The following is a 26,673-nucleotide window of genomic DNA, read 5'->3' as shown; positions in this document are numbered from 1 at the left end:
CCTTCCAAAATCAACAGGGACAAATCATCAAAAGAGGCACAAATATAAAATCCACCAATTGCTGGCTGTGGAATCTTGGATTAGTTACTCAATTGCTCTGTGGCTCCCTTTCACTCCATAAAATGAAATTAGTGATAGTAACTATGTCCAAGGCACATAGTAAGCATTAAATCAGTTCATATGTGGAAAGCATAGAAAAAGTCGCTGGCACACAGTGAACACCACTTAAGTGTTAGCTTCCATTAAATACATAAATTCATCATTTAATCCCAATTGTCTGGAGGCAAATTACCTGCTCTGCTTCCCCCTAGATAAACAGTGTGGTATAACAGTTTCTGGAATCAGACAGTCAAGAAAGAGTATCTGAGTTCAGCTGCATGACTTTGGGAACATTATTTATCCTAGATAAGCCTCAACTTTCTCATTGCTTCACAGAGCTACTGTGGGATCCAGGTGAGTTAAGTGTTCATAGCTGTTCCATAAAATGCCTATTAGAATTATGGCTTTGGATGCACAAAATGCATTGTGCATTTTTGGTTGGGAAAAGATTGTTCTCTGAAGAAGAGAATTTCATCATCTGAATGCCACAATGACACCATAGGTCCTGACTTGCCTTTCCAACAAGGAACTATTTTTCCCTTGTCCTGGCTATCCAGTTTTCATTGTGACCTAAGCATGAAGGTCCCAGTGACACATCTTTCCCTTCCAGCTCTGTGAGCTTGCTGAGGCTCCATACTCTGATACCTTAACCAAGGTCAATTCCTTTTGTCAACAGCCCACCCCATTTTCAGAACCCTCTTCCAAATCTGGCAGCCATGAAATAAAACTTTCCCAGTGTGGTGGGCTTATGGGCTTAGTGGTAAGGGCTTTCTATGAACAAGACCAGTTGAAGAGCATTAAGAGGGTGGGCACATCAGGTGCTGAAACAGGAATGGCAAGAACAGGAAGTGTGGCATTTCACAGGCGACTGACTCAGTCTCCAAAATAAAGTCGCTGAATAGCCCACATGACCAGTGCGTAAGGAATTCCTTCACTGCCTTAGGAAAAAAAAAAAGGCATTAAATAAGTATAACATCGTATTGCTGACTGTATCAGATCTTCTCTAGGTAACTTGATGATGATAGTCTATAGCTATACTTACAAAATGGCAGAGCTAGAGTCCCTTCTACAGCACTGCTTCCACATGCCTTATTTGGGACATGAATAAACTTAGAAGTGAGATGACTTTATCATGGTCACAAGGGTAAGGAATGGCAGTCAGGTCTAGAATTCTGGTCCCAGCTTTTGAACTATTATTCTTTCCACTGCATCACACAACTTCTTATCTCTGCTGAGCTTTAGGATTAAATACCTACACAACAGTGATGCAGATATTTTTCTCATTTTCTTATTTCAGTATTTTATGGTCCTCTAAAAGAAAAGAACATTTACAGAGAGGACCTCTGTGTCTAAAACCAAGGGCAAATGCTTCAAATGGCCAACCGAGAAGCTAGTCTTGCCCAAGTAAACTTTTCACTCTACTGTCTTCCTTGACTCACTCAAAATGAATATATGCTCTTGTTCATCTAATTTGCCAACTAAACATAATCAGTCACCTTAAAGCAGGTCATTTCCAGTTGATAAACAGCCCTTGACAAGACTGTAAGCAGTGAGTTTTTGCTACTGGCCATTAATCCCTAGAAATGCCCAAGACCCAAATCCCTAATTGCTTAAATGAGTGGGCTCCATGGGTAATGAAACATCCCGGCAAATCTACAACACTTGGTGATACCAAAGGTGGTTCTCTATGCCACCTACTCCCACATGTCTCCCCTCAATCACGGGAATGACAGATGAGAAGCCAAGAGAGCCATGATGGTTGAAAGGGGAAATCTGAAGGTAAGGGGACAGTGTTGTCATTCCCCCCCTAAGAGTCATTCTGAGAGCAGGAGAGGCTATGAAGTATGGGATGTAAGAGAGAAAAATCTGCTACTTCAGTATCATCAGTAAGGAGTTAGGAGAAGTCTCGGTCATGATTAAACAAGTATCTCTGTTCCTTTAAATGGAAGGATCCTTAAACAGAACTGGGGAGCACGCATTTCTTAGAGAAGTAGTCTCATAATGGTCATGGTCTGCTGTGCTGCCTTTAGGTTTCTGTATTGGCTACATTGTTTGCCTGCCTGGCTCTTTAGTTTTTCTAGTGGCTTAACTCCTGTTCCCTCACTCCCACCCTCATGGTCATCATGCATACAGTTACCTCAGGGACACCCCATCTATCCTGTGTGACTCTAGCTCCAGGGTGATTGTGGCCATGACCCCTGACCTGAGGCAAGCCAATCAAAGGCTCTTCCACCATTTTTGGACTTAAGGCTGGAGCTTAAAGCTGGTAGACTTCCATTACCTGTAGCATATGCTTTAAAGTTGTGTACTCCATGACTACGTTTCCACCTTGTATTCAGGAGAGATAGAGGCAGCCAATTTGAAGAAAGAAAAACAAGAAACTGAGAGGAATAAATGAAAAGATAGAGATGGTTGTGATGAGTTTTGCTGTTCGTTCCATTTGTTGCTGGGACCCATCTCCAATCCTGATCTTGGATTCCATGAGATCTCTGGCATTTGAAGAATAAGTTCCCTTTTTACATTGAGCTAATTAAGAACCTGTCCCTGCAACCCTCCCCACCTGCCAAAATCCTAAGAAATATATTTAATTCTTTCCTTTAACACTGCTTTTATGGTGAATCATTTAAGTCCAGGGACATCTCCTATTTTTTCTTTAAAGTAACATATGTGCTATAGTTAGATAGAGATGAGGTTCCTAGTTTTCTTTTTTTTTTTAAGATTTTATTTATTTATTCATGAGAGAAAGAGAGAGAGAGAGAGAGAGGCAGAGACACAGGCAGAGCCAGAAGCAGGCTCCATGCAGGGAGCCTGACGTGGGACTCGATCCGGGTCACCAGGATCACACCATGGGCTGAAGGCGGTGCTGAGCCACCCGGGCCGCCCAAGGTTCTTAGTTTTCATGCAACTTTGGGTTTTCCTGATACTGTCTAATTATGTAGACGGAGGTGGATTATTTTCCTGTCTGCCAAATGTCAAGAACACGCAGATCTACCTGGAGGCAGAAGCCAGTGCTAATGTGGCAGTGATGCTTGGAGGGCAGGCTGTTCATCCTAAATCTCCTGTCACCAATCTACTATTTATTGGGGGAAATGGGTCACTACGGAGATTAGAGAGGGTCTTGAGAAGCTGCTTTGCTACTCCTATGAAGCTGGTGGCAATGATGGGTGGGGTCAGGAGAGCTTTCTAAGATTCTCTTTGCAAGACAAGTTTCTGTCTTTTCTACATTGGAAAGCACAAAAAAAAACTGGCTATGAAGGGGAAGCATCTCCTCTCTGAGGTTACAGCTGTGGTCAGCAAATGAAAATAATATAAAACAGTCGAGCAAATTTTAAAAAACATCTTATTAAATAAAAACTTAGGCACATTGGTGAATGTGAGAAATGGTGATACAGATTAAAGTAGATCAGTGAGTCTTTTCTATCCCTGTATCTTGCACCATTCCATTCCCCTGTCCTATATTCCTATCTTGAGGGATTCACTGTAATTATTCTGGCTGATTCTCCATTTGAAGGCAACTTTGGAGCAAATATATGTAGCAAATGCTCAATATCTTCTCCCTCTTCCCATCATGCTGCCCTAGTACCCACAGTCCCAGACTGGAGTTCCTAGGTAGAATCTTCATTTTCCCCAACAGACCCCAATGCTTGCAGCCTCACTGCTCCTTTTTTCTTTTTTCTTTTTTGAGAGAGAGAGAGAGAGAGATGGAAGGCAGGGGGAAGGGGCAGAGCAAGAGGGAGAGAAAGAATCCCAAGCAGGCTCCACACTTAGTTGGAGTCCAACTCGGCTCAATCTCACAACCCTGAGATCATGACTTAAGTCAAAATCAAGAGGTGGACACTTAACCATCTGAGCCACCCAGGCTCCCCTCACCTCTCCATTCTTGATCCTCACTTCAGTCACCTCCCTTGTATTCATGACATTACTCTGCTGATTTCCCAATGGTTACATTACTACTTTTGTATAATGTATTTGTGAACATCTGATGAATTAAATGCTAATTCCAACAAAATGCCTCTAATGGTGAAATTCCAGGCAAAGTATCAGAAGAGTTGGGGAGCTGGATCTTTTGATGATCTGGGCATAAATCACCCCTTTACCTATTTTCGGGGACAGTCCCTATTTCTCTATGTCTTAGTTTCCATGTAAGAATTCCATAGTGCAGTAAAGTACTTAGGCTTATTTTACTTCGTGCTGTTTTGTATTTATTGAAGATCTTTCCTTCTAAAGTTTAAACTACTCCATAGTATACTATTTCTCTCAACCTTTTAAAAAAGGGAGGATTGAGTAAATCGGAATCTTGGGTACTCTCAAGACTTCAGGCTAGGAGACTAGAAACAGACATTTATATAAATCCTATAATGTCTAACACATTACCTTGCACAAAAAGAAAGAAGAGCAAGAAGCAGACAAGGTTTTATACATATATATTTTTTATATTTATATTTATATATACACATACATGTTTATATTTGTGTATAAATGTATAATTATATAAATTATATTATATATGTGTGTCCACACACACATATATAAAATATTCTCAATCCTGACCTCCCTGATCCTGACACTGTTTGAAGAACTTTCTGACTTATAGGCAGGCCCTTGAGGCATGTATCATCTTTAAGAGCTGCAGAAGGTAAGGCCACACCTGGACTTGAATTGGTGACCAGTGTTTGGCACTGAGTTCCCACATGATTCATTCACAGAATTAGTAAAGAACTACCATGTGCCAGACACTGTGATAGACTATACAGTTTCCTCCTGCTCAGGACTTTGTGTTTTCCCACCCATTGCCTAGAAAGACTTTATTAGGAAATGCTTGGGGAACCTAAGAATAGGGATTATGCCATATATATGTCATATATAAAGTGTCATTTAACTTATTTGTTGGTGGATTGACTGATGCTTTGATTACTAACACATATAGAAGAGGCGCTTGATGTACATTTTTTTGGTCTAGTGTTAGAATTATACCCCTCCTTACACTGCAACTTCAATATCTTCACTTCTCAAAATGATTTAAGAGGAAGATATCACTCAAAGTTGACGTAGAGCAAAATAAGATCATGGTCAATGATAATTAGAATTAGACAATTGTCACTTGGCATCTATCATATCAGATGGGTTATGTAGCCATCTGAGATTTGACTAGGCTAAAGACCAACATGGCTCATTCATGTGGCTGGCAGTTGGTGCTGGCTTTCAGCTAGAAGCTCACCTGGGCCTTTAAGCCAGAGTGGCCAGAGTGCCGGCACATGGCTTCCCTAGGGTTTGGGCTTCCTATATCATGGCACCTGGATTTCAAGAGGGAGAGTAAGACAAGTAAGCATTACAAGAGGCCCAGGCAAAAGATTCAAGGCTTCTCAGTTCAGTTCTACCACATATTATTGGCCAAAAATGAGTGACAGGATCAGCCTAGACTCAAGGATAGGAAGCTATAGAAACAATAAGCTCATATGTTAGGCATAAGCTAGAGCAACTGGGAATGGTGAATCACCTCCAAAATGGCTTCTTCACACACATATCTAGAGCCATGATGCTACCTGGTCTCTTCTCTCTCTCTCATCTCCATCTCAATGACATATCAACCTCACCTCTAAGACATCTGCATACCACTATAGCATCTCACTGCATGGTGGCCTCAGGATAGCTGGACTTCTTACTTGGTCACTGGATTTCTCCAAAGATGTTATTGAAACTTCTATAACATCTCTTTTGCAATATTACAGTATCTGTCCAAGTCACTAAGACTAGCCCAGATTTTTTTTTTTAATTATTTCTTAAGAAACAGATTCCACTTCTCAATGAAGAAATGCAAGTCTGTGAGGGAGGAAAGGAATTGACAGTGGCCACTTTGGAGACAAGCTACAAGTATCCCTTATTATTTACCCAAAGACAGGGAAGTCTCCTCGGGAAATAGATTTTCTGTTCTGCATGCCTCAGCCCAAATGTCAGTTTCTCAAGCAGCTTTCCTTGATTCCCCTATGTAATATTATGATTCACAATATAGGAGTGACATCATCAAGATGGCAGCATAGGTCATTCCTGACTTTACTCACTGTCACAAAGAACAACTGACAGGTACTCAAGAACAAGACAGCACTGGGAGAATTCTAAGACAGAGATGAGGGTGAAGCACCCCTCCTGCACCTCAGAGACCAAGACACATGCATTAGAAGGGTAAGAAAAGCCACTACATGTTGATCACATTACCCTTCCCCAGGCCAGTGTAGTACCATGAGAGGTCTCTCCTAAGCCTCTGATTCCTCTAGTGGGAAAAGGGAACCCAGAAGGAACAGCAAGCACCACCTCCAGTAATATGGGCCACTTTGTGGAAGCCCCTACAAATCTCTTACCAAACGGATTGCAGGGGAATCTGTGGGGTTTGACCATTGAGACTCTGATTGTGACAGAAGGCATTATTTATGGCAGCCAAGGTATGAAAACAACCTAAGTGTCTATCAATGCGTGAATGAATAAAGAAGTTGTGATAGGGATCCCTGGGTGGCGCAGCGGTTTGGCGCCTGCCTTTGGCCCAGGGAGCGATCCTGGAGACCCGGGATCGAATCCCACGTCAGGCTCCCGGTGCATGGAGCCTGCTTCTCCCTCTGCCTATGTCTCTGCCTCTCTCTCTCTCTCTCTCTGTGGCTATCATAAATAAAAAAAAAAAAAAAAAGAAGTTGTGATATATATGTATACAATGGAATTTTATTTGGCCATTAAAAAAAGAACAAGGAAATCTTACCATTTGTGACAACATGGTGGATCTTGAAGGCATTATGCTGAGTGAAATAATCAGATAAAGAAAGACAAATACTGTATGATCTCACTCATATGTGGAATCTAAAAAAATAAGGCAAAACAAACAAACAAAAAAATAAACTCAGAGGAAAAAAAAAAAATCAGACTTGTGGTTACCAGAAGAAGGAGGTTGGGGATGAGAAATTGGAGAAAGGTGGTCAAAAGGTTTGACCTCCAGTTATAAGATAAATAAGTACTAAAGATATAATGCACAACATGGTGACTACAGCTAACACTGCTGTAAGATATATAGGGAAATTGTTAAGAGAATAAATCCTAACAGTTTTTATCACAAGGAGTAAAATCTTTTTTCCTTGATCCTTTTCTTCTTCCTTTTCTTTTTAATTGTATCTGTATGAGAAGATAGATGTTAGCTGAACCTACGTGGTGATGATTTCACAATATATACAGTGATGTATATCCGTATTTCTCAATAAAACTGGAGAAAAAAAGAAGTATATGTTTGGTCTTTGACCTGTTTCTGACACAGAAATCCTTGGAATTTCCTGATGAGAGGGATAGAGTTGCTTTTGTTACACTAATGTCGTGACTTTGGGACCATACCTAAAGATGGGGTTGGTTGCCACCATAGTCAACCATGCAGTTAGAAGGTAGAACATTCATTCCTACCCCCTGACCTTTGGGGAAAGGAGAGTAATTAGAGGTTGAATAAAACACCAATGTCCAGTGATTTAATCAATCATGCCAATGTAACAAAGCCTCCATAAAAAATAAACAAACAAACAAAAAACAGTTTCAGAAAGTTCCCAGGTTGGTTAATGTGTAGAGCTGCTGGGGGAGTGGCAGGGCCCAGGGATGGCATGGAACCCCATGCCCCTTCCCCATACCTTGCCCTATGCATCTCTTCCATCTGGCTGTTCTGAGTTATATCTGTTAATAATAAACCAGTAACCTAGTAAGTAAAATGTTTCTCTGTGCTCCTTGAAATCCTCTAGCAAATATATCAAACCCAAGGAGGAGGTTTGGAACTCCCAATCTAGACCCGATCAGTCAGAAGCACAGATGACAACCTGGACTTGTGATTGGCATCTGATAAAAGGGGGAGTAGTCTCATAGGACTGATGCTGTGGGTTCTTGATGCTCTCTCTCTAGGTAAAAATAGTGTGGGAATTGAGTTGAATTGTAGGGCACTCACCTGGTGTCCAATAATTGCTTGGTAGTGTGTGGGAAACTCCCCCAGTGCCACCACTACATTGGAACTGGGCTCAGAACCCCCATTTCCTTAGAACACAGTAGGAACCCCTTCTGAATGCTCATTTAAGAACATGTATCACAGAAATTGCTGCCATATTTTACTAAGATTACTTGTTTAACTATGTGTCCCCTTGAACCAGCTGCTGCTGAGAGCACCTGTCTTGCTCAGAGCTGCATCCGCAGTACCCAGCAGTATATATCACACGTGGCAGAACCTCAGTATTCAGCCAATCATGGAAGTTGACTGTGTCTACAGCAAACTTTGCTAGAAGTATACTTTGGCTCCAAGAGTCAGGAACAAATCCTTGGTCTTTGTCTCCCTCTTTTATTTTTTCCGCCTTTGACTTTTCCCCATATGTACAAGAGCATCTATTTTCATGGTAAAAACCCCATCAGGGCTTCTCCAGAGCCATTTCTTTTTTTACTGCTGCAGTCCTTATGGGTTTGTGATTATCATGCATGAGACAGAGACAGGGTGGGGGCAGGCATAAGCTCCTCCTGAAAAGGAATCTACCATGATGCCCCAGCCAGGAGCTTAATAGGGAGCATAATCTGCAATTTGCTGAGTGTAGCTCTACAAGGAGCCCTGAGCTGGGCTTGTGACATTCCATTTCTCAGAGGATTTCAGCTGCTGCGGCTGCTGCTGCTGCTGCTACGGGAAAGGATTGATGACTCTGATAAGAGATTTGAACACAGCCCTCTTAAAAAACAGAAGCGCTGGGGTCGCCGGGCTAATTGGGATTGCAGGCATGTGTCTGTGCATGTCATACATAATAATGTGTGTATGTTATACACGTAGTATAGGAGAGTAGAATATTTGAGGATAAAGCAAAAGCCAAAAAGACAAAGGCAACAGGCAATCTAATCCACTTAATGGGTCAAGGAGCTCGGAGCTGAGCCGCAAATGCATCATTTGATAACGGTAATGAAAAAGACAGCAATCTATATCTACAAATAGCATTAAGTCAGATTTGGTTTAGAGGCCAAACTAAGTTGATGTGAAATTTACGAGACTGGCTGTCTCTCAGATATGCTTGATGATGGGGGTGCATTAAGTTCCTCCTTTTCTCCTTTGGAGCTCACTGTGACTTAAGTCTTTATTTCCAAGGTGCATTTTCCTGATATGTGAGGCTCTGTTTTGTTTAAATGACAATTAAGCATTTTGCCACCCAATCTTATCTTAATGCAGAGGATGCCGATTTTACAAGTGGGTGAGGCCTATTTAGTGGCCCCTTTAGGCATTTCATTTCCCTGTCCAGTCTCTGCGGGCCTTCTGCTCACAAGGTAGTGCATGCGCACATGCACACACAAACTCAGAGAGTTAAAAGTTGCAGTAGATTGAGATGTAATTTGCAGTAAGTCATGCGTCTGAATCGTGTCTTAGTAGCTGGTCCTAGAATATGCCTAAAATGTGTGTCCTGATGATTTGGACAGTGTACTTTGTGTCTGTAATTCCTATTACAATATTCCTGTGTAAAATGCTGTTGGAAAAGTGCTTCATTGTCAACCAGAGTTCTAATACATCCTTCACGGTAATCACAGCACATTGCTTTACAAAATATGCAGGACGCATTAAATTTTTTCCTCCTTATGATTCCTCAGTCAATATCAGGTAGCATTCACAAAGGGTAATGAAGTCTGCTTTCAACACAGCAATGTTCCTACAATTATGTGCTGATTGACCTTCCCTTTGTGCTGTGCCTGCAAAGAAAGGGAAACCTCATATATTGTACAGAGCAGAGCATGTGCAAGTCAGATGCCTTGAAGTAAGCAAAGAGCTGGTTCCTGCAGCATGTGATGTAAGGTTTCATTGCAGGCTTGCACCTACTTCAAAGCAGACCAAATCAGAAGTCTGGGGATGGATTTGGGGAAAACAGTTTTTTTTTATAAAAAGTCACCCTGGAACTTAGATCTTCACTAAGTTTTGTGAGAATGTTATTAAAAATGAAGTCACTTTATTGGCTTATTCTACAAATCTAATCTAAGCATATGCTCCCTTGGGAAAGAAGCATGAATTTTACTTAAAATGCTACAGCATAGTAAAGTGCTCATCCCTCTTTAGTGTATCGTAGTCACTTTTGCACACCTCTGCTTTGGTTAGGGTAGTAACCACTGTAACAAGGAGACTCTGGAATATGTAATGACTCAAGTACAAATAGACACATATTTCTTTCTCACCTAGCAGCCCAGGCAATTTCAAGTGATCAGGGCTGGTGATGACAGTGAGTGTCTCTGAGTGACACTACATGGTCACTCAGAAAACTAGGCTGATGGAGGCTTTGTCAAATACATATGATGTCCACAGTCTCTCTGGATGTCTCCATTCCCAATCAACTGGAAGGGGAAAGGAGCAGGGGAAAACCCATATGAAGGGTTGCCACAGTGATTCTGCTCCTGCATTCCTCTGGCTAGAAGTCACCCACACCTAGCTGCAAGGGAGGCTGGGAAATGTCACCTAGCTGGGTGCTCCCGAAGAAGACATGGATTATGTGAGCAGCTAGCTGTCTCTGCCATATTCCTTTCCTCCCTGTTCTTTTAGAGGTGGATTTCCCAGTTTCACAGGGTCTGTCGCACTGCTATAAAAGGATATGCTTTCAGGATGCAAGGATTACTATCTATGGGATTCTCTCAAGTGTCACAATGCACCTCCTAAATTCAAGAAAGAGATTCCCAAACCCGTACTGTACATCTATCTGATTGTCAAATAAGCACCTCCAATGTGACATGCATGAAACCAAATTTATCTCTTCTGTAAAATAGTATCTATTCCTAAGGTTGTGGTTAGGATTAAATGACCCAGTGTGCATAAACCACTCAGAAAAGTGCCAGTACATACTGGATACTTATTAAGAGTCGATTATCATTATTTTTCCTCATCAACAAATCTCTTTCCCATTCCATGATTCACAGCAGGGTCACCTATGTTAATAGGCCAAGGTGGAAGTCACACGGCACTGCTCTTTCTCACAAGGCTCTTACCACCTTCCAGTCACATTCAGATAATTCCAGGCTGCTGTCTGGTCTTCCTCCTCATTGTCACACTCTCTCAGACACGTGTTGCTTCTGTAGAGAAGTATGGCGAATGCCCATGCTTTCTCTGATCAATTTGTCCTCTGACTCTGACTCTGTAATATTGCCAGAGTCATATCATTAAAGTATTCCAAAATATGTTATCAAACATATTCAATGGCTTTTATTTGTCTGCAAGTATGAAGTCTATAATCCTTAAAGCTGAAAAGGAGGGGGGCACCTGCAAAGGAGTCGGTTAAGCATCTGATTCTTGGTTTCAGTTCAGGTGGTGATCTCAGGGTCATGAGATCAAGCTCCACTTCGGGCTCCATGCTTAGCATAGAGTATGCCTATCTTCTCCCCCTCCTCATTCTCTCTCTTTCACTTGAGTAAATATATAAAATCTTTAAAAATTAATAATAAAATAAATCTTAAAAAAAAAAGCTGAAAAGGAGGACTGAGCCATATTGGGAAGGCCTTGAGTTCTATTCCAGTTCTCACACTCCTCCTCTCCCTTCCTCATTCAGCCATCACCTACTACTCACATGCTTCAATTTGTGTCTCTTTGTTCTGGTCCTTGGATCTAAAAAGCCCACCTTTTTGTCCTTCTCTCAAGTTTCTCACCTCCAACTCAAATATCACCTTATCGGAGTAGCAGTCCACATCCAACCAGAATTCATCTGGTCCACTTCCATTTCCCTCTCACATCTTATCTGTACCTCTCTCACCTACCAGTTATGATTTGTCCTAAAGTTAATGGAACCCATCTCCTCCAGTTGATGATGAGTCCTTGAATGTTCCCAAGCATACTTAGTCGCACCATCATGATGTTTTAACTTAATTTTTAAAGTTTCTCAGCTTACTGGGGTATAAATATGGAGCTGTTTTGTTTTTACTCCAGTAAATTAAAAAAATAATAGTTTTACACCAGTAAAAAACCTTCAACAAGGCTACCTTGATTCCTTCTTCCCCACTGGGCAGTAGCTCCTTTAACAACATGAAGCAGATTCGGTGAATTTTTATTACCAGTTAGATACCAAAAAATCTCTTGATTTGATTCAAGAGATTCCTGTTCCACTTTTTCTAGCCTAATGTTCCTCTGGTGTTGAGAGAAGGAAGAAGGGTTAGTGGAGGCAGAATCCCCTTGCATGGTAAGGGACTCTCCTCAGACTCACTCTGGTTCAATCTAGTTCCACCCAGTGCTGGTGGCTTCTAAGTCACGGGCATGGTGGTATTCTTAGAAAAAGATTAGCTTTACGCCAGCACCCTCCATCACTGAGGACTTCTCCCAGAAGAGTGCCACCATCTCCACACACCCCAGCTGCATCTCCAGGTACAACAATGTATTGTTTGGTACAGAGGCTTACTAGGCCAGCTTACAGTGCTACTTCTCAATTAAACCTGGTACTCTTCACGTAGAGCCACCAGGACTCTGAAGTCCTCTGGTTGTTGGAATCCCCTCCTATACCCTTTACAGCCTATGAAAAACCAGGATGAGACACAGCTGGCCCCATCTTTTTCCCAACCACCTGATACTATGATCTGTTTAAGCCTTTTAGGACAGCCCATTTCAATAGGCCTTTCATCCTCAGAAATCTCTATATCTAAAGCCTCTTGGTTTAAGTATGTCTGCAAACCTCAGTGTACATGTGAGATTCTGGGACTGAAAAAGACCATGTATGTCTGTGCCCTAGAACTTCAGCACACTCCTCCAATAACCCTTAAGACATTCACTGTATACAGGAGCATCAGGGTGCTTCCAGAAGGCTGACAGTTCAGCACACACTCAGCCAAGGAATGAGATGGCAACTTCCATCTCTTGAAGTTACTTCCAATCTTTACAAGAAATTCTGTTAGAACCACACTCTATTGGCTTTAGGGCTGGAAGACAATAGTCTTTCACCTGGAACACTGCACTGTTCACTCAGACAAGACGTCTACATCCCTGTTCCCCTCTCCCCCACAAGGGTAGGTAGAGGTAGGGCCGGCATTACTCTGGCCCCTCCAAAAAACCCCAGGGAAGCAGTGCTGGCCTCTCTAACTCAAGAGTTTCTTTGGAATCTGATGCTTGTAGGGCCTTTGTCCAGATTTAGGCCTTGGCTACAATTCTGGGGCTGGGAAAAAAAAGTTTTGACACACTCTTAAGTGCTATAAATATATATATATATATATATATATATATATATATATATATATATACACTTCTGTTGGCCTTATCACTGTTTTTATAATACATTTTTCTAAACATACATCTCCCTGTAGGCATGGGAAATTCTTTAAAAGACCGAATCTTCATTTTGTTTCACCATTTGTCAGCATAGCACTGAACACTTTTGGGTGTACAACAAATGTCCAATACATTATTTCCTAATCCCTCCAAAAATTAAAGTCCCAGAACCGTGAGATGCCAACCTCATTTTGTTTCTCAGAAGATAAAACGCAGGTCCAGAGAGATGAGATCACTTATCTCAAGGTACACATCTAGTTGGGATCCCACTTCACCTACAGATACATACACTTCATGGTGCAGCAGAAGCCTGAGTAAGCCAAGCATTATTTGATGACTAGCCTTTGGAGAAAAGAAAGTGGGTAATGGAAAACCCTGTACAAATTCCAAAAGTAAATTTTTGCAGACGAAGCACATTTTTCATTCCTGGTCTAGTAGGTTTGCCAGTGTGTGCCGTGACTAATTCCTGTTGGCCCAACCTAGACTTCCTGTTTTCAGGGCAGCGTGACAGATTTGTTGGTATAATTTGGCTTTAATTCATTTCAAGCCGGTCCTGGAAGCCAGAGGCTCTGTCATGTATCTATTGTAACATTAACTCCATTTTTCTTTCTTTGCTCCTTCTGTTAATAAGCAGAGACCATTCAATAGGGCGGTCTGAACTGCACGCTGAAGGTGCCAGCCCAAAGTATAAATCACTCTTCTCATTTAACAATTTAACTCTTTTCTGGGAAGAGTAGCAGTTTTGTTTTCTTATCTCTCAAGTGGATCCGAAGCTGATAAACTCATTCAAGACAGCTTGAATGTGTCCTGGTGAATCAGAATTTCCAGGGCAGCCTGCCTGAGAAGGGCCAGCCCCTCCAGTGGCATCTCATAGACTCAGAGTGATTCAGAGCTGATACAAGATTTCCTCTGGGCCCCTAGTTGTGCCCACACTTAACCCCAACTATGAAAGCATGAAGTGGTTGGAACCTGAGAAGTTATCCAGGGAGGGCTTTCTTCTCCTTTGTCTGTAAGCACAACAAAGCCACTGACTTATTCAGAAATCTCTGAATAGGGTGCAAAGGGAGAGAGGTGGGAAGAAGAAGCCTGCTGCTGCGGCCATAATCTTCCACACGTAGGTGGTTCTTTAGGGGAACGTTGAGTTGGCCATAAGAGTGGTCTCTGGGCACAGATCCTTTGGAGGGGGCAATCCATGAGCAAGCAGCCCTCATCAGAGCTACCTATCTGTTTTGCTCACCTTCAGGCACTGGCTAAGGCCTGATCTAAAAATCTGCCTCCCCAGCCTTTTTGGCAAAGAAATAGAAGCCACAACCTTTTGTCTCTGGTGAGTCCTTTGCCCAAACATGAACCAATTACCATTGCCAGGGAGACTAGACCACTGATTGGCTATTCTGTATTGTGTACCCACACCCAAATCTGTCAAGAGAAAGAAAATGTCACCTGATAAATGGCAGAGCTGCACCCACAGAGACTTGGGGAGTAAGAGAGGGGTACTCCCCTGAGGAAGGGATGCTGTGCAGGCACCTATACATCAGTAAAAACCCTTTTAAATTTTTAAATTTATTTTGTTAAACTTGCTCATTGACATTTTACTAAGAATTTTGATATTTTGCCTAACATTTAGGTATTTTGTGTAATGCCTACTGGACAGAAAATTAAAATATATTAGACTTTTCCAAAGACCATAAGGCTGTGCACACAATCTCCAGCAATTGCACACGCTGACATCTGTCTGTGCTTTTCCAGCAGTGTACCACATCTCAAATTTCTGTGTCAATTATCTTATTTTTGCCAGTCAATTCCTTTCCTTTTTCATCTCTAGGAATCATGTGGAGAAAAAATTTGGAAATAAGTAAGTATCTCAGAATGAAAATGGTGGGGAAGATGTATTGCTATCGATCAGTCATACTTATCCATAGGAAAATTCGAAACACAGGACACTTAGAAGGCCTACAAGTAATTTTTAGAAGCAGGTTTTCAGAAAGCAAAACAACAGTAGAACTTTCTTAGACAACATCTAATTCCCAGAAAGTCTATTAAAAGGCACTTATCTTTATGTAGAATCAGGAAAGTTGGGAACTTTCTTTCCTTAATACTTCTTGTTCTTATTCTGCTACTGGACCCACAACCATTATATCTATAACACAACTGCTTGACACTGCAAAGGGAACCTGAGGCTGATTGTCCTGTTCATCACATGATGTGACTTGGAGTCCCCAGTGCTACAACCCCCCTCATTTCCATTTTACTCTTAAGTAAATGTAGGCAGCCAAGAATTATGAGTGTTCATAATGAGGTGTTCTTGCAAGATTTAACATTTCTAGTCTGCCATCGATATAACACTAAGCCTTTGGTATTTCTTATAAATGGGTCTTTACTCTTCAAAGAACATTTGAGTTGCTTTCTGTCCAAAGATTCACTTATGCAAAAGCATGACCTAAGGAAGTAAAAAAAGAAAAACAATCATTTCTACCTTATAAATTGCCTCAGTAGTAAAGACTTAGCACTGAAGGGAAGACCCTGGGGTTTAGTGATGATGACAGAGGGCTCTGAGCCTAGAGAGAAAGGCACTGCTTTCTGTAAGGTGAGGATGCAAAGGGTCAAGGAACCACAATTTCATTATGGCTGCCTCATTCCAAGATCTCTCCGGTATAGGGGATTGACAAGGATAAATATAATAATTTCCATCCCACAGAGGAATCACAAACCAATAGGGAAGACAGACAAACATGTTAACTTAGAAGGGTATCTCATATATTAAAGGTGTCTAATAAATGCTTGTGGGCCTGATAATTTACCTACAAAAAGATTCACATTCTCACACTGCACATCATATTCTGGCTTTACTACTAACAAACTGTGTGGTGTTGTGCAGATTACTTAACATCTCTGTGCTACTGTGAACTACTTGGCTTGGTGCCTGACAAACGCAGTTGTAGTTAATATTTTTTAAAGGTCTAATTTATTCATTTGAGAGAAAGAGAGTAAAAGAGAGAGCACAAGCTGGGGGCTAGGGTGCTTAGGGAGGGAGGGGGAGAGTAAACTGTCCGCTGATCAGGGAGTTGACACAAGGCTCAATCCCACGACCCTGAGATCATGACCTGAGCTGAAGGCAGACGCTTAGCCTGACTGAGCCACCTGGATGCCCCTGTAGTTAATATTAATATTAACGTTAACATTATTGTTGTCGCCTATTCTCCCTCCATCTCCCACCATGCTCCCTCTTCCAACCCTTCCTCAAATCTGTGCTCCGTTCATTCCAAACCAGGGACTGCTTTCCCGGACACATTGTGACATTGCACATCTCTCCGTCTGTGACTTTCATTCTCTCTTGTCCATCTAAAGTGGACTTCCCAGACCAGTTTCAAACCCTTTGGGAGGAGGTGCTGTGGTTTTTTTCACATTTATAATTCCAACAGCTCACATACTTCCCGGAACACTTTAGACACTTCGCAAATATTTGTTCAATTGAATTAACTACATATTAAACTAAATAGTGTGAATAAAACTGTACACATCAACATAGGGAGAGTGAGGAATTCTTCGTAGGGAATGAATCATGGAAGGTTTCCCGGAGGAGCAGACAGTTTGACTTGAAAGCTTTGAAGGATGAATTCATCAGGGGATCAAGATTTGGAGTGGTTAAGTGTTGTAGTTGGCTTAAGAAAAAGAAGATTATGAGCCCAAAAGCAAGACATTGTGTAGAGTGAGTGTTCTGTAAGCAGGGAGCTGAATGAAGGAAAGAACGGAGACACACATTTATTCTCTAAGCAACGATTCTGTTGTCACGCTAAGGGAAAGCACAGCTTGGATTGTTTGGCTTCATTTTAGCTTCTCCCCTAATATGATTTTTGTAAACTCGTGAGTAATGAAGAAGGAAGGGCCCTTAGCCACTTCTCCTAGACAGAGAGGCCAAAAAATAACAATGCTCCCTACCATTAACTGCCCCCACTTTCCAAGTCTTCTTTGTTCTTTATTTTCCAAAGGTAAGGGTGACCTTTTCTCTATTCTCTTCTACATCTTCAGGTCTGAGCTTGTGTAGAAGTGAACCTTAGTGACCTGGTGTTCCAGAAGGAAGGAATTTGGCCCAGAGTTACACCTTTGTCAAATATACACAAGATGGGTCAGCTATTTTGTGTGTGTCGGCAGACCACAAAATCATCTACCAAAAGGTAGATGTGGTACAAGGCTGAAACCAAAGCAAGTGACCACGCCTCCCATTCAGTCAGCCTCTAGAAGGATAGCTAGGGTATAGCCACAAGACTCCAAGACCTGAAAACAGTGAGAAAGGGCTGGAACCAAAAGGTCAGCCAGTACAAAGACCCATGCAGGAAGTGCTTGGTATATTGAGGAACTGGAGAACAAGGGAAGGGGAGGCGGTAAGAGTGCCAGGAGGTGGTAAAATCAGAGACATTGGAATGCCTGAGTGGCTTAACAGTTGAGCCTCTGCCTTTGGCTCAGGACATGATCCTGGGGTCCTGGGATCCAGCCCCATGTGGAGGTCCTTACAGGGAGCCTGCTTCCCCCTCTGCCTGTGTCTCTGCCTCTCTGTCTGTGTCTCTCATGAATAAATAAATAAAATCTTAAAAAAGAAAGGAAAGAAAGAAAGAAGAAAGAAAGAAAGAAAGAAAGAAAGAAAGAAAGAAAGAAAGAAAGAAAGAAAGAAAGAAAGAAAGATAGATCAAGGACAAGTGGGGGAAGATGGTGACCAGATCTTGCAGGGTGTTGGAGGCCCTGGCAAGCTGTTTGGATACACAGGGTAGACATACTCCCCTCCTTCATAGAGAAGGGTCTGCCAGAGAAAAGAGACATCTGAAAAGGAGTCATAGCAAACATGAGTAGCATATGAAATGACAATGCAAGTAGGAGAGGATCATATAATACAGGACTTGAAGGCATCTGGGGGAGTGTGGGTAGAATAGACTTCCCCAATTCTTTAAAGAAAGTATCAGTCTGGCAATAGATGAGTTGGAGTAGAACGTTCAAAGGAGAGGAAACAGAGTGGGCCAAGGGCCGAAATTGTGTGGGAGTGGAGTGTATCTGGGGCAAAACGCCCAGTGGAGCCAAGCGTTGGAGCTAAGCGTTGGAGAGGGTCTGGAGAGGAAGATGGCAAGCGAGTCAGGACTGAGTCCTAGAAGCCCTTGTAAAACATGGCAGAGACCCTGGTCTGTGTTCCAAGAGCTGGAGAAGCCACTGTAGGCAGTGGAGTGACACTATCAGATTGGAGCTTTAAGAAGGTCACATTGGGAGGTAAGTTAGTGTGACTGCAATAGAGAGTATGAAAGGGATATGGCAAGAAATAACATGGGAGAAGTTAGCTGGGTCAGGTTATGTGGGAAAAGACCCAGGAAAGTTCTTTCCAGAATAAAAAAGGAAAAAGGTGAGGCAGCCACACATGCACGAAGGCGAGTATCAGACATCTCCCTGGAGAAGTGTCCCTCTCTATCCCACTGACTTCATTGTCTTGACCAATGAGGCTGGAAGGTATTTTTCTATCTTGTTCTCAGCCTGGTGGGAACTGTCAATATATGGGCCACTTAACACTGGTGCTTCCAGACTCCCCTGAATGTGCACAGAGATCCCTTGGAGACCTTAGTAAAATGCAGATTCTTATTCAGTAGGTCTGGGGAAGGCCTGAGCATCTGCATTTCTAATGTGCTCCCAGGGAATGCCTGTGATGCTGGTTCACTAACCACACTTTGAATAGTGAGGTTGCATGTAGTTCTAGAGATAAACAGAAGTATTAGGTCTTCAGAACATATACAGAGCAGCTGAGTTAAAAATACACAACAAGCCAACAAACAGAACTAGCAGATTATGCCTCCATTACTGTGATGCCTGTTTTCACAGACCTTGGATGTGACTTACATTTCCATAAAGAGACTTTAGGAGATAACTCCCTGTGTAACTTAACTACAAGCAATCCAACTCCAACAACACCCCTCTAAGGAAGCTCAGACCTGGAGCCCTTCAGATTGTGACCCTACACCACAGTGGCACCTGCTGGAAAATTGATGGATTACAATGGAGGCTTTGAGAACAATTGAGTCCAGTGAAGAAAATTTTCACTTATAACTTGGCCTAATGTGCTTCTGGCTGTGAAAGGAACTTTAAAATAAGATGTCCGAAGTCCTTTGAAAAAATATAGAATTTGTACAGTGGTATGAGTATAAATGTTTAACAGCTGGCTCTCTAGGTTAAAAAATGTATATATAGATATAGATATATACACACACACATATATAATGCATATATGTAAATATAAATATAAGATGTGCAGCACGTGATTTATAAATAATAAAATTTACAATGGATTTTATTGTGAATTCTATATATAATTTGATTCTCACAGAATCTTTTTGCTTGTTTTTACCACATGCCTGTATCAGTTGCTAACCTATAATTGCAGTCCAACCATGTTTTGACAGAAACAGCCTATGAAGAAATGCTTGTTGAGTATGCAATTTAGCAAAAAGCCATTCATATCATTGATGGTATGAATGTAGCTCTGGCGTGAACACTGGTTGATATTTTTGTTTACATTAATGAATAAAATAGTGAGACAACATAAACATATGTTAGCACTCCACTCACTTGTCAATGACATGAGGATCCCTTCTTGGTGGATGACAGTTTTGAAGATAAGACATTTTCAATTTTTGGACTATTTATAATGTAACAACTACAGACATGAGTTTAATCTGCATTAGGAACATTTCTCCAGTGTTTTCTTAAGTCTACACAGTAAACAAAACAATAAATCCTTGGGGATCCCTGGGTGATCCAGTTTGGCGCCGGCCTTCGGCCTAGGGCGTGATCCTGGAGTCCTGGGATCGAGTCCCACATCGGGCTTCCTGCATGGAGCCTGCTTCTCCCTTTGACTGTGTCTCTGCCTCTCTCTCTCTCTCTCTCTGTCTCTTATGAATAAATAAATAAAATCTTAAAAAAAAAAAACCCACATCCAGCCCTGATTTGTGGCATTTTCCAAATTCCATGTTATAATACTCCTACAACGACCTGTTTCAAACTACCAGTGTGATATCACTGCCTATGAAGTTGGGAACACACGCAGTAGGATGCCATTCTGTAGTATTTCTGCCATAAAGGCAAAATAGATGTAAATAAATGCATGAGTAGAGGTAATAAAAAACTGTAGTAAGAGAATTAAAAAGCGACAAAGTATGTTTTTGAAATTTGCTTTAAAATGCATTTATTACGCATAAGGAAGCATTGTTTCACTGATCAAAATAAAAACCAAAGCAAAAACAAAGAAATTATTATGAGTTAACATAATTTTTAATAGTGACTGTTTTTAACAGCCAGCTCACAACATGCCTAAAAATGTAACAGTTTGCTCCCATGTGCCGGTGAGCACCAGCTCTAACACACCACTGGGACTATGGGATGGGGAGGTTTGAGGATAACATAGAAAGAACTCTGAGAGGATACTCTAGAGATTAGAACTAAAGAAGGTCTATGCCAACTCTTGACCATGTCAACAAATACTGGTAGGTGAATTCATGCAATCACAATGTAATATAGCTGAACAACTGATATGAGACAAGAGTTAAACAAGTTGTCCTCCTCAACAGTGGACCTTAGCCGGGACATGGAAGAAACAAAGGCAGGGGCTGAGGCAGTGACAGGGTTGCCAAGGGGGAAAGGAAGGTGGAGAAGACAAACTCCTGGGGGGCAGGAGAGGGCTGCTCTCTCCAGAACCCTTGATGCCAGTGGTTAGGCCCCTGTTTGGCAATAGGGTAGCTAGAATGTTAGAAGGCTAGCAAAAATACTCAGCTCCCAAAGCATGTTTGCCAACAGTGAGAGAGAACAGGAAAAAGTTAACCCTTAAACTCCAGTCTTAACAAAAACAAAAGCAAAAAACAAAAAACAAAAAAGCTTTTCCTATGGAAAGCTTTAGGGCAATCTAAAGTTTCTCCAAAGGCAGAGTGGAATGATGAAGGCTCTGCCTGTGTCTTGATGTGAGCAATGAGTCCTAATCTATATTCTCTTCACGTAAAAGAAAGAATGACTATGTTTGCTTACTTAAGACTTAGTCATTTTAAAATCGGAAAATCTGTCTGAAAATTAAAAGGCTGGGGAGGGATTTTAGACATAATCTAGTCCAATCTTCATATTTCACAAGTGGCTATAAAAACAGAGACTTTTGTATCCAGGAAGATGGAGTTGAAGTACTTTCCCATACTCCTGAAAAGTACAACTAAAAACCCTTCTCATTATTAAAACAAAAAACATTAAAAGACTTTGAAGAAGTCAAAGTGTGGAGCTCTTAAAAAACGAAAAAAGACTGAAAAATGGAGAGAAGGTGGATCTACTAGGGAACTTGGTACCCAAGAAATGACACTACGGTGAGTTCCATGGGCTACCTTTTTTTCCTAATGTACACCAGACTTGGAGCTGAAGAAACAGACAACTAGAAAATATCAAAGGACCAGAAAAGGGATAGCCTAGCAAGACATAATACTGTTAGACAATAATACTTCTCTCTAGTCAAAAACCAGAGAGACTAAAATCAGAAATGAAAGAGGATATTATTATCAATTTTACAGAAATAAAAGGAGTAAAAGAGAGTACTATGAACAATTATATACCAACAAACTGGGTATCCTAGATAAAATGGATGAATTCCCAGAAATACAACCTACTAACATTGAATCATGAAGAAATAGAAAATCTGAACAGATCCAAGGCTTACTTTGCTAGGGCTGCCGTAACAAAATATCATAGACCAGGTATTTTCTCACAGTGTGGGTCTCACACGTGCTCTTTCCTTTGTGTACACATGCATGTGGTGTATTTGTGGGTGCCCTAATCTCTTATTATAAAGACAACAGTCATATTACTCACTGATAACCCTATTTTAACTTAATTACTACACAAAAGGCCCATCTCTAAAATACAGTCATATTCCCAGGTATTGGGTGTTAGGGCTTCAACATATGACTTTTACAGGGACACAATTCAGCCCATAGTAGTTTATGACTAAGAAGAGGATTTCTTTCTTCTCTCAAGAAGAAAAGAAAGAAAAAAAAAAAAGAAGAAGAAGAAAAGAAAGGCCCTAGACCAGAGGGCTTCTTTGGTAAATTCTACCAAATATATTTTTTTTTTAATTAAGACTAGCATTTTTTAAACTCTTCTGAAAATTGAAGAGGAGGGAACACTTCCAGACTGATTCTATAAGGCGAGCCTTACCCAGATACCAAGCCAGACAAAGATACAACAAGAAAAGAAAACTAGGGGTGCCTGGGTAGCTCAGTTATTTCAGCGTCTGCCTTTGGCCCAGGTCATGGTCCCAGGGTCCTGGGATTGAGCCCTGCATCAGGCTTTCTGCTCAGTCGGGGAGTCTGTTTCTACCTCTCCTGCTGCCCCTCCCTCCTGCTTGTGCTCTCTCTCTCAAATAAATAAATATAATCTTTTAAAAAAGAAAACTAGGGATCCCTGGGTGGCTCAGCGGTTTAGAGCCTGCCTTCAGCCCAGGGCGTGATTCTGGAGTCCCGGGATCAAGTCCCGCATCGGGCTCCCTGCATGGAGCCTGCTTCTCCCTCTGCCTGTGTCTCTGCCTCTCTCTCTCTCTCTCTGTCTCTCTCTCATGAATATATAAATAAAATCTTTAAAAAAAATTTTTTTAAAGAAAACTAAAGGCCAGTATCTCTGATGAATATTGATGTAAAAATCCCCAACAAAATACTAGAAAACAGAATGCAACACCACATTGAAAGGATTATATACTGTGACCAAAAGTGATTTTTTTCCTGGAATACAAAGATGACTCAATATATAAACATCAATCAAAATAATATCTTTACCAGAATTATGAAGATAAAAAAATCTCAATTGAGGCAAAAAAATCAACATCCTTTCATTATTAAAAACAACACACCCAGCAGGTTAGAAATAGAAGGGAATCACCTCAACATAATAAAAAACACATATGAAAAATCCACAGCTAACATCAAACTCAATGGCAAGGGACTGAAAACTATTTCTGTAAGATCAGAAACAAGACAAGGGGGATCCCTGGGTGGTGCAGCGGTTTGGTGCCTGCCTTTGGCTCAGGGCGCGATCCTGGAGACACGGGATCGAATCCCACGTCGGGCTCCCTACATGGAGCCTGCTTCTCCCTCTGCCTCTCTCTCTCTCTTTCTCTCTCTCTCTCTCTGTGTGACTATCATAAATAAATAAACAAAATTAAAAAAAAAAAGAAACAAGACAAGGGTGCCCACATTTGCCACTTCTATTCAACATAACATTGGAAATTCTAGTTGTTGTTTTTTTAGAGCAGTTAGACAAGAAAAAGAAACAAAGGCATCCAAACTGGAAAGGAAGAAGTAAAATTATCTCTGTTCAAAGATAACATGACCTTATTGTAGAGAACCCTAAATATTTCACAAATAGAAAAATTGTTAGAATTCAGTAATAGGGGATCCCTGGGTGGCTCAGCGGTTTGGCACCTGCCTTCTGCCCAGGGTGTGATCCTGGAGACCCGGGATCGAGTCCCACGTTGAGCTCCCTGCATGGAGCCTGCTTCTCCCTCTGCCTGTGTCTCTGCCTCTCTCTCTCTGTGTCTCTCATGAATAAATAAATAAAATCTTAAAAAAAAAAGAATTCAGTAATAAATCTAGTAAGGGCACAAGATACAAAATCAACATGCAAAAATCAGTTCTACTTGTAAACACTAACAATGGACAATTTAAGAAGGCAACTAAGAAAACAACTCCATTTAAAATATCAAAAATAATAAAGTACTTAGAAAAATTTAACAAAGGAGATGAAAGACTTATGCACTGAAAGCCACAAAACGCTGCTGAAAGAAAGTGAAAACACAAATAAGTAGAAATATATCCTCTGTTCACAGATTGGAAGACTTAATAATATTAAGATATCAGTACTACCCAAATCTAGCTACAGGTTTTATAGAATCCCTATAGAAAAAGTACCTATAGAAATTCAAGTGATACTTTTTACAGAAATAGAAAAATCCATCCTAAAATTCATATGGAATCTCAAAGGACCCAAAACAATCTTGAAAAAAGAACAAAGTTGGAGTTCTCATACCACCTGACTTCAAAACGTACTACAAAGCTACACCAATCAAGAGTGTCGCACTAGTATGAAAACAGACACACAGACCCATGGAACAGAAGTGAGAGCCCCAAAATAAAGTCATTCAACTCATTCATATATGGTCAAATAATTTTCAACAAGGATGCCATAGAGAAAGAACAGTCTTGTCAACAAATGGTGCTGGGAAAACTGGATATCTACATGCAAAAGGATGAAATTGTATACTTACATTATATTTAAAAATTAACTCCAAATGGATTAACAACTAAAATATAGACCCAAAACTATAAAACTCCTGGAATAAAACACGGAAAAAGCTTCATGACATTGGATTTGGCAATAACTTCTTCGTTATGACACCAAGCACAAGCAACAACAATAAATAGATAAGGTGGACATCATTGAAAAACACTATTGACAGAATGAAAGGGCAACTCACAGAATGAGAGAAAATCATATATGCAAATCATATATGTGATAAGGAATTAATATCCAGAATTTATTTTTAAAAGTCCAACAACTTAACAATAAAAAACAGGCAACTCAACCTTAAAATTGATAAAGGACTTAGATGTTTCTTCAAAGAAGATATATAGATGACACAGAAGCACATGAAATGATGTTAAATCACCAATCATTAGGGAAATGCAAATCAAAACCACAATGAGTATAACTCCGCATCATTAGGATGACTATTCTCAAAAACAAACAACTATCAGTTAAGGGAGTGGAGAAATTGGGGTCTTTGAGAACTGCTGATAGGAATGTAAAATGGTTATAGCCATTATGGAAGATGGTATTATGGTTCCTCAAAAAATTAAACATAAAATTACCATATGATCCAGAAATTTCACTTCTGGGTATATATCTAACACCCATTCTGTAGCCCATAGATCAAGTAGTAATTTCAACTTTCAAGTCTCATTATTTAAGAAATACTTTTTGTAAGACTATAGCTGCCACACATAGTGATTCCTGTGATGAATCTGAGCAACATAAAGTGAATATGTTCTGGAATGGGTTCATCATTCTAGATGTCAATTAAGAACATTTGTGATTCATGGGAAGAGGTCAAAATATTAACAATAACAGGAGTTAGAAAGAAGTTGATTCCAACCCTTGTGGATGACTTGGAGGAATTGAAGACTTCCATGAAGGAAGTACCTGCAAGGGAACTAGAATTAGAAGTGGAGGCTAAAGATGAGACTGAATTCTTGGAATCTCATGAAAAAAATGTTCATGAATGAGGAATTGCATCTTTTTTTTTTTTAAGATCTTAATTATTTATGTAAGAGAGAGAGAGCAAGCACAAGCAGGGGGAGGGGCAGCCGGATGGACAAGAAGACTCCCTACTGAGCAGGAAGCCTGATGTGAGCTCAATCTCAGGACCCTGAGATCATGACCTGAGCTGAAGTCAGACCCTTAACTGAGCCACCCAGATGCCCCGAGGAGTTGCATCTTATAGATGAGCAAAGAAATGGTTTCTTGAGGTTGGAATGCATTCCTGGTGAAGATGCTGTGAAGATTATTGAAATGACAACAAAGAATTTAGGATATCACATAAACTTAGTTGAGAAAGCAGTGGAAGGGTTATAGAGGAATGCCTCTAATTTTGAAAGTTCTACTTTGGGTAACATGCTATCAGACAACATCACATGCTACAGAGAAATTGTTCATAAAAGCCAATTGATGTGGCACCCTTCATTGTTGTCTTATTTTAAGACATTACCACGGCCACTCCAACCTTCAGCCACCACCACCCTAATCAGTCAGCATCCATTAGCATAAAGGCAAGACTCCACCAACAAAAAGATTTTAACTCACCAAAAGCTCAGATGATGGTTAGCACTTTTTAGCAATAAAATATTTTTTAATTAAGATATATTACATTGTTTTTTAGACATAATTCTCTTGCACATTTAATAGACCGGAGTATAGTGTAAACATAACTTTGATATGCACTGGGAAACAAAAAAATTCATTTGACTCACTTTATTGTGATATTCACTTTATTGCAATAGTCTGGAACCAAACCCACGGTATTTCTGAGGTTTGCTTGTACAATAGACAAGATATGGAAGCAACCTAAGTTTCCATTGATGATGAATGGATAAAGAAGATGTGAATGATATATATATATATATATCAGCCATAAGAAATGAAATCTTGCCATTTGTGACAACATGGATGGACCGAGAGGGCATGATGCTAAGTGAAATGTCAGTAGGGCAAGTACCGTA

General features: G+C 40.7%; 1 long non-coding RNA gene across 1 annotated transcript in view; it reads left to right on the top strand.

The window, feature by feature from the left end:
* The first annotated feature begins 6,167 nt into the window (after nucleotides 1-6,167).
* LOC111090297 overlaps nucleotides 6,168-26,673 on the top strand; it is a 54,943-nt gene continuing 34,437 nt past the window's right edge. Inside the window, exon 1 of the long non-coding RNA XR_005371488.1 lies at nucleotides 6,168-6,279. This is a non-coding gene — a long non-coding RNA (uncharacterized LOC111090297). The remainder of the gene's footprint in view (nucleotides 6,280-26,673) is intronic.

The sequence above is a fragment of the Canis lupus genome, chromosome 16 (assembly GCF_011100685.1).
Source record: "Canis lupus familiaris isolate Mischka breed German Shepherd chromosome 16, alternate assembly UU_Cfam_GSD_1.0, whole genome shotgun sequence".
NCBI classification, from domain to species: Eukaryota; Metazoa; Chordata; class Mammalia; order Carnivora; family Canidae; genus Canis; species Canis lupus.
This window is presented reverse-complemented; position numbering and strand designations above follow the sequence as displayed.